This window comes from Silene latifolia, chromosome 5 (genome assembly GCF_048544455.1).
Source record: "Silene latifolia isolate original U9 population chromosome 5, ASM4854445v1, whole genome shotgun sequence".
Classification (NCBI taxonomy): Eukaryota; Viridiplantae; Streptophyta; class Magnoliopsida; order Caryophyllales; family Caryophyllaceae; genus Silene; species Silene latifolia.
The window spans coordinates 10,537,365-10,546,735 of record NC_133530.1 but is presented as its reverse complement, the minus strand read 5'-3'; the positions used below and the strand labels follow the sequence as shown (position 1 = coordinate 10,546,735).

Below are 9,371 nucleotides of genomic sequence, written 5' to 3'. Positions count from 1 at the left end.
CAACTTTTGCATTTTCTTTTGAACATTTTCAAAGTCACCCCAATTAGTAACGAGGGTGCCTTATATTTGAAGCATAGGAGTTTATTTTTGCTCCTCTTTTCTTTTGATGCAATTTGCAAACTTTTTGACTTTTCATTTCATTTCTTGAACTCAAATTTTGAACAATTTTTGTGCATATTCCCTTTGATGACAAAATTTATGGTAGAACATGGATGAATGATGGTTGCATGGTTTCAAGGGTCACCTTGGAATAAACGGTAGCCAAGGAGTTATCACACCACAAGGTACTCTTGACTAGGCCTTAATCCATGGGTCAAAGGATACTAGTATGACACATCCTAGGGTGTTTTACAAATATTCTAACAAGCAAAGTCTTAAGAATAAAAAGCATCTACTAGGGCCTATATACACTTGTCAAGCTTCCCAAATAGATGGTTTCACAAAATTTTTCCTAAATGAAACTATATGCCATGATGCAACTAACATTTATACATCCTAATTCATATGCTTCTACCAACTAATATGTCAAATAATCTAAATGCAATCCTAAATTCACATTGTTTATACCGCATCAATCAAAATAAAGCCACATAGTCATTAACATAAAGAGCAAAAAGGAGATTGGAAAGATCATACCATGCGGTCTTCAATATCCTCATGTCTCGAATGTGGCGTAGTCAATCAATGTGAACAAGGATGAACAAACACAATATATACAAAATAATATATACAAAACTATACTACAAAGAAAATAAACTTGTTTTTGGATTTTCAATTTTTCAAATTTTTATGGTTTTTTCGAAATTTTTGATTTTTTTGGATTTTGAATAAAAGTCAAGTTAGAATTTCCCATCCCCACACTAGTATGGGCATTGTCCTCAATGGCCAATTCGATAGGAAATTATGCAATGAATATGCATGATTTCTAAACTAAATGCAAACTATACTAAGCTACACTACATGATGCATGTGTTTTTGTTATGTCGGAGAGCATAATTTAAATTAGCTCCTAATGCATATGCATGGACTTCCCCAAACCAAAATTGACATTATTTCCAATGTCTTGAATTTCGGGGGAGTTTATGCTTATGGAATGCAATGCATGAAACTAAAGATTGTCATTTTGGATTTTACAAGTTGGGAACAAAGATAAATAACACCTTAATGAAGCCAAGGTGTTAGTCCTCCAATGTTTCTAGGACTCCACAAAATAAATGATCAAGAAAAATAAAAACAAGAGAAGTAGACAAACCACAAGGGAGGTGTAAGAATGTAGGAGCCTCCAAAGTTTGCTAATCCTCACCCATTGTATCATCATCATCATCATCATCATCATCATCATCATCATCATCATCTCTTGAGGCATCATCAACCTCCATAGATGTAGAATCATGTCCACTCTCACTTTCACTTGCTTGCTCTTCCTCACTTTCCTCTTCCTCTTCTTGAGCTTCTTCTTCTTGAACCTCTTCTTCTTTTCCTCCTTCTTGGTCACCACCCTCTTCAACAACCATCTCCTCTCCACCTGGTCTACTACCACTAGGAATGCAAGGAAAGAATACTTCCCTATCCGCCCAACTAGGCAAAGGACAAGACGGATCAAGAAGTCCTTGCCTAGCTAGATGTAGGAGGGGTGGATATTTGGCCTTGTAAGCATCCACTCTATCATTGTAAGCTTGCTTGTGCATTTCCCTCATGAGTAGTGTTAAGTAATCATTTCCCACTTCGACATCCTTGGGTTTGAACTCGTGGTATTCAACTAGGTGAGGTGGGGTGATAATGGAGGAGGAGGGCTCGGCAATTTCACCCCTCTGTTGTTGAATGATATACTCGGTCTCTTCGGAGAGTGGGAGAAGGTAGTTCGGTCGGTGAACATTCAATCGGCAAATTTTGGAAGGTAAGGGGAAGGATCTAGCTTCCTTTGTTAACCACCCATATTTGTCGTCAAGAGTGTCGTGCTTGGCCCACTTGAACTTGTGAATCATGGTGTCCATATCAACAAGATGGCCTCCTTTAACCGGCACATAAGTGTTGTTTTTGTTGAAATATCGGTTAAAATGCTTAGCCAAATGGGTAACTAGTCCTCCATTGACAATAAAGGCGGTGCCTTCTTTGCCACAATCGACATTAAGCTATCGTTCAACCAAAAGTCTTAGAGCATTGTATGGCTTGGTAAATTCCCTCCCAATGTTCAATGCCGACTCAAGAAGAATACAATCGAGTTTGGTAAGATGATTTGTGCTATTTCTAGCTATCAAAGTATTCCCAATGACCTTATGCCATACTCTAATGCCCGGATGGTGGACTAATAGAGCACGACAATCATAAAAGCGTATGAATTTCTTTCCGGAAATTGCCATCCAAAGAGGAGCGGGGTAATACTTGATAGGAGTCTTTGTATATTTTGGGTTATCACTAAGGCCTAATATCTTACCCAATTCGCCATAGGTTATGCGTCTATCAACATTTTCAAGACGAAACTCGATGTTGGTTCGAGTCTCCACCCTTGTGACTTTCAAAGAACTTAAAAATTCCAAGGTGAGGGAGGGGTATGTCAATTCTTTCATTGTAAACAATTAACCCAATCCCATAGACTCAAAGAAGGTTTTGGTTTGTTCAAGAACACCCAATTTTGACAATGCATCTTTACAAATAAACTTAGTAGGCATGATGGTTTTCTTAGCAAAGAGAATGAATTTCTCCCTATGAGAGTCAGAAGTGAAAGTTACCTCCGGATAATTGGATAATTGTTCAATGACCAGAGTTTTTGATGTTGTAGCTTCCATAGGGGGATCTTGTTGTTGAACCTCCAACCTTGCCTCATGGACTACCAATGCCTTTGACAATTGTTTTGCTTGAAGAGCTAGTTGCCGTTTGGAAAGTGTCTTCGTTGGGGGTGCCTTGTTACCTCCTTTAGTTCTTGTCATTCTCCTTTGCTTGATTACACCAATGAAAGATTGAAATCTTCAATTTTTAGTTATACCCAAATCGATTTAGGATGAATGAATGTTGCTTTGTATCCTAAAATCGACTCAAAGGTTGAAGATTTTGGTGTTTGAAGCACTTGTTGTTGCAAAAGGAGTGATTAATTTTTGTGATGAGGAGGTTTGGATTTGATTTGGTTGAGGAAATTTGATTTTGTTGATGGAGAGGATGAGGGTTTTTGGGTTTTGGGTAGTGTTTGTATGTTGAAGAAATGAGAATGAATGGGAGAAAAAGGGTTTAAATCAACCGTTATATTTGAAAGTGCAGCAGAGGACGAGCGGACCAGGTCTCGGGACGCTCGGATTCCTCAATGTTTGGCTCAGGAAAAGATGCCACAGGACGAGCGTCTTGCTTCTAAGACGAGCGTATTCCTTGGAGTGGGACGAGCGTCTATCTGGGCGGACGCTCGGATTCCGTTACAGAGAAAATCCCAGATTTTTGCTATTGAAAAGACGAGCGTCTTTTGTGAAGGACGGCCGTCCAGAATGAGACGAGCGGATTCTAAGCCGAGACGCTCGGATTCTTTTACAGACCAGTTTTTTTTTGTATTCTGCAGCTCTATCAGACTAGCGTCTGGTGACTTTGGACGCTCGGGTTCTTTAGGAGGAGCGGATTGTCCGTTTGACCGCTCGGATTCTGCCTTGACCACACGGATTCAGGTCCATCCGTGGGTGCTTCGTAACCCGTGTCATTTTCATTCTTCAATTCTCGTGTTCTTCATTGTAGGGGCACTACAAAGGCATGAATAGCCTAGGCAATTGCTATCCCCACACTAAGGTGAAGCACTACACATCAATAAAATCATAAGTCCCTCCCTCACTTCTCTCAAAATGATGAATATCTTGATCAAGGCACAAAAATAAATCCAAAAATGACAAAAATGCAATGTAATAATTGAAATGCAGGTTAGGGAGTTAGAATATTTACAAATGGTGGTTTAGGGAGGACTCCACCAAACTCTCATCCAATGTGAGATGTCAAGGGGGCATGTTCAAGGTGTTGTTGATGTTACTCAACACCTTGAAGAAGTAGTCGAAAGCTTGCTCATTATCATGATAAAGGTCCTCAATAGATTTTTTCACTTGTTGTTCTCCATGATGGTCTTGGTTCATAGCATTACCAATATAGGGATTGAATATCCCTTCAAACTCATCATCCCAAAGACCGCAAACTTCGTCTACTTGATCATTAAAAATTTCTTGAGTTGATAGAGACAACTCTCCTTCTTTCTTGTTTTGGCCAATGAGGCCATCTTCTTCACTTGTCATGGGTGAGCTTTTCAAGCTCTCATTGTTGCTATCTCCTTGCTCTTTTGATGGAGCATCATCCACTTTCCTTTTCCATTGAAATTCCAACTTCTTCCTATCATCCTTCCGGCTATAGTGATCAACCATAAAACATGGCTCATGCAATCGGGGAGCTTTCATGGTCTTGTCAAGATTGAAAGTGATGGTTTCATCTCCCACTTTAAGGGTGAGTTCTCCATACTTCACATCGATCACCGCTCCCGCGGTGTGCAAGAAAGGTTTTCCTAAGATAATAGGAATGTTGGAGTCTTCTTCCATGTCAACAATAACGAAATCCACCGGGGTGAAGAATTTTCCAATTCTCACGGGAACATCTTCCCATACCCCTAAAGGTGTCTTTGTTGATCTATCCGTCATTTTAAGCGTGATGTTGTTACATTTAAGTTCTCCCATTCCTAGCCTCTTGCTAATCGAATATGGCATGACACTAACACTTGCCCCAAGGACACATAAAGCTTTGTTGATTGTAGTGTCACCAATAGTGCATGAAATGGAGAAACTTCCCGGATCCTTGAGTTTTTGAGGTGAACTCCCTTGAAGGATGGCACTACTCACCTTAGTGAAGGCAATAGTCTCAAGCTTCCGGATTGATTTCTTCTTCGTAAGGATGTCTTTCATGTACATTGCATAGGCTGGAACGTGATTGATCAATTCCGTGAAAGGAATCGAGACTTCTAAATTCTTCACAATTTCCATGAATTTTCCAAGTTGGTCATCAAACTTAGGCTTAGCTTGACGACACGGGAATGGAAGTCTAATCACAATAGGCTCCTTCTCTTTGGCCTTTTCTTCTCTTTTCCTTTAAACTTCTTGATTGATGGGTTTTTATTCCCTAGGGTTTTGCACAACTCTTTCCTTGTCACTAGCTTCCACAAATCCATCCTCAACTTGATTCTTTGGTCCTTCATATCTCGTACCACTCCTCAAGTGAATGGCACTAACCCTTTCATATCTCGGGGGATTACTTTGAGGTGGTAATTGCCCCTTTTGTCTTTGAGAGTTTGAAGATGCTAGTTGGGTCATTTAAGTTTCCAACATTTTTGTGTGGGCTAGGATGTTGTTGATGGTGATGTCCTTTGCTTGGCTATCTTTTTGCATTTGAGTGAAAAATTCTTGTTGATTCTTTTGCATTTGGAGGACCGCTTTTTGAACATCAAAACCTTGGTCATTTTGTTGATTGTATGGAGTTTGATTTTGATAACCTTGGTTTTGGTTGTAAAAGGCTCTTTGATTTTGGTTTCTCATGGGAGGTGGGGTGTATGTTGGTTGGGGGTTTTGAACATTTTGGCTTTGTATGAGAGATTTGGGTGGAATTTGGTGTTTTCATTATAATAGTTGAAATAAGGGGTACCACTTTTGTATGCTTGAAAAGCATTCACTTGCTCATTTGTTCCCCTACATTCACTTTGGTCATGTCCCAAAGTTCCACAATTCGCACATATCCCACTTGGGATTGATGAAGATGCCACCATGGCATTAACATGATGCTTTGGTTATTTTGAGGCTTCTTGAAGCTTAGCCATAGCCTTCTCAAACTTCAAATTGATGGTATCAATATGAGCACTAAGTTGAGCACCCAATTGAGTAATAGAGTCCACTTCATGCTTTCCTCCTCTAGTAGCGTTGCGAGGTCTACTATATTGTGAATTATGGACCGCCATTTCCTCAATCTTGTTCCAAGTTTGATTATCGTCAACTTCGGTGAACATACCATTTGATCCCATGTTGAGAATGTTTATTGAGTCTTCATAAAGACCATTCCAAAATTGTTGTACCAAGAACCACTCGCTAAGTCCATGATGAGGACATGAGCGACAAATTCCTTTGAATCGCTCCCAAGCTTCATACAAAGATTCTTCATCCCTTTGCTTAAAACCCATAATTTGAGCTCTTAGCATGTTAGTCTTTTCCGGAGGGTAGAATTTTTTGTAGAAAACTAGAGCCAACTTCTTCCAAGAGTCAATTCCAAGAGTAGCTTTATCAAGGCTTTTCAACCATTGTTTCGCGGTGGCAATTAGAGAAAAAGGAAATAAGACCCATCGAATTTGGTCTTGAGTCACTCCGGTTTGTGAAATCGCATCACAATAGTCACAAAAAGTTTCCATGTGGGAATGAGGGTCTTCACTAGGCATCCCCCCAAATTGGCTTCTTTCGACTAATTGGATAAATGAGGATTTTGCAATGAAATTTCCGGTTAAGTGTTGTGGTGTGGGAGTACCATTGGGTAGGTTCTCCTCGGTTGGTACAAAATGTGATGAAAACTTAGGCATTGTGGGTTGATTGTGTAATTGATTTTGTGTTGGGTTATCCTCACCTTCTCTTGCAAAAGGGTTGATGAACTCAATAGTGTTTGGTTGAATATCTACAAACTCACCAATACCTCTTAAAGTATTTCTAGCAAGTCTTCTATTGGTTGTCAAAGTCCTTTCCATTTCGTGATCAATGGGTAACAAGTTACCTTGTGATCTTCTAGACATGCAAAATATCAAACAACTCGAAAACAATTAGAACAAACCTTGAGGAGTTTTACTTCCCCAAGGCAAAGAAAGACACAACTATTAACAATAAAAGAAAATCAAATCAAGTTAACACCGTCCCCGGCACCGGCGCCATTTTTGGTTGGCCCGCTTTGAGCTTAGATTTCGGTTACTTGTCGTTAGGAGCACCTAGACCAAAACAATATATATAACTTCACAAACAACTCTACTACTAGTAAAGAGGCAAGTAAAGGTCGGATCCCAAGGGACGGGTATTGATGTAGGATTTTCGATTGCAAGTAGTGGTGTCTAGGGGTGTCACAATTTGGGTTGAGATGAGAAGATCACTAAACTAAATAACAATAAAAGTAAACAAGCAAGATGACTAAAATGAGATGTAAACAATTGATTAAAAGCACTAGGGTGTCATGGGTTCATAGAGGATTCATGGGAATTGATCATACAAACATATTCTCAAATTATAAGCAAGCAATTATTGTTGTGATAGGATCGAGTTGGTTTATATCTTACAATCCTAGGAAGGTTTGGGTCCCGGAGCCGAATCGATTAGATTGTACAACACCTACAAGTCGACTTAATCCTCCCTACTCAACTATATGCATGGTCTAATGAGACTCGAGTTGGTTTATGTCTTACAAGTCTCATTGAAAAGGTAAGTGATGGGTAAAAAATGCAAGGATTCATAGGCTCGCATTTCATCAAACATAACATGTGCATAAGTTGAGATCACAACAAGCAAGCAAATAAATTATGTGAACATATTAAAGTAAGCATGAATCATCCCCCATGTTTGTTTCCCCTAATTACCCATTGACCCTAATTAAGGAAACTACTCACTCATTATCAAGTTTAACATGTTAACAAGGTTGTCAATCATATTAACAAAGCAAAACATGATGAATAAATGAAGATGATTAACAATAATTAAAAAGGGATTAAGAGAATTATACCTAATGATGATTCCAAAATAGTAATGTAAAGAATAATAGAAGTACTTAATGATTGATGTAAGGTTGTGAATCTCCCAATAAACCCAAATAATCTTCAATTACCCAAAATAAAAGATGAACAATAGAGAAATTAAGGAAATGAGATTTGTTTTAATATTTGATTAGAAGTTGATTACAAGATTAAAGAGAGATTAGAATAATATAAACTACACTAAAGATTGATAAGAAGAAGATGATAATCTAATTAGTTTAATGGGGTATTTATAGTGGGGATTAGGTGCAGAAATTAGGGTTACTAAGGGCTTAAATGACGATTAAGTCCTTGAGGAATCGCTCCTCTCAAGAAAAGATGCGGATCTCCTTTTAGCTAGTCTTCCAAAAATATGCACATCTCAAATGAAGAAAGAAGAGGACGTGTCCCTCTGGAATACAATCCGAGCGTCCAAGGGTCGGGACGGGCGGATTGGGGAGCTACTGGACGAGCAGCCTGGTGGTTTGGACGAGCTTCCTGGGGAGCTGCTGGACGGGCGTCCCGAGTGGTGGGACGAGCGGATCCTGGCTCAGCTTCCTTTTCTTCTTTTCTTCTTTTCTTCTTCCAATCAATCCTCCGGGATTTTGTCGGGGATGCAAGGATCTTCTTCATCATTGCCCATCTACTATATTATGTACAAAGGCCTTCTAGTCTTGTCTTCTCTTTGATGCTTGCTCATTTGATTCGATCAATTTAGCTCTATTTTGCCATGAAAATGCAAGGTTTGCACTCCTCTCCTACCAAGGAAACAAAACCTCAAAGAATATGCAAAACAAAGGACTAAAGATAGTAAATGACCCAAATATGCACTAAAAAGCATAGGAACGAGGCTAATTCGGGGATTAAATATGCTCAAATATTGATCACATCAATTAGTCATATATGCATAATCACCCTTGGTTCCACATACCATGTCGGTTTTAACCCGAGTACGATGATAAACATTGGCTAATCACAAAACAATGAACTTAATACAATTAGTTCATAATAAATATTTTTCAAAACTATTCATGTCAAGCTTGCAAAATCGAACCCGACATCGAATATCGTCAAAACAATGATGATTATTCAAGTCATGTTCTTTATATTGGCATAAAGGCGGTCTAAACGAACTTTTCAACAAAGATGGGTTCAAATACCCTCTTACAAACCATTTTACAAACGCTTTCAACAGTCAAAAGACATCCCTTTGGATCGTCTGCTGCCTCGCGTTTAAGCAGGCTTAATGGTTTCCAGTTTTCAAACTAGGACAGGTCCCTTTGCATCGACTGATGGCTCGCGCCTCAATAGGCTACCTGATGCAGGTCCTGCTTCCTTTCCAGCACTGATCTTTGACGATCCCGACTTCGGTTAACCCGAATACAGGACAGATCAGATGGCAAGCCTGCCCTTTTACTTTGTACTTGGAAAACGCCTTTCTAAGATAAATGGATTACGTTATGCACCATAAACCTAACTCGATAAATGGATATTTAATTTCCGTCTTGCATGCAAATCAACACTAAATCCAACTTGACATCAATTACTTGATATTTGGATAAACAACCGACATAGAAAGCTCACATGTTAGGTTAAAACTTGTGGATGCGCATGCATGCAT

General features: G+C 39.2%; 1 non-coding gene across 1 annotated transcript; it reads left to right on the top strand.

The window, feature by feature from the left end:
- The first annotated feature begins 6,083 nt into the window (after positions 1-6,083).
- On the top strand, positions 6,084-6,190 carry LOC141658051 (small nucleolar RNA R71). The gene has a single exon (XR_012548962.1). It is a non-coding gene; the product is annotated as a small nucleolar RNA R71 (small nucleolar RNA).
- Positions 6,191-9,371: the final 3,181 nt, after the last annotated feature.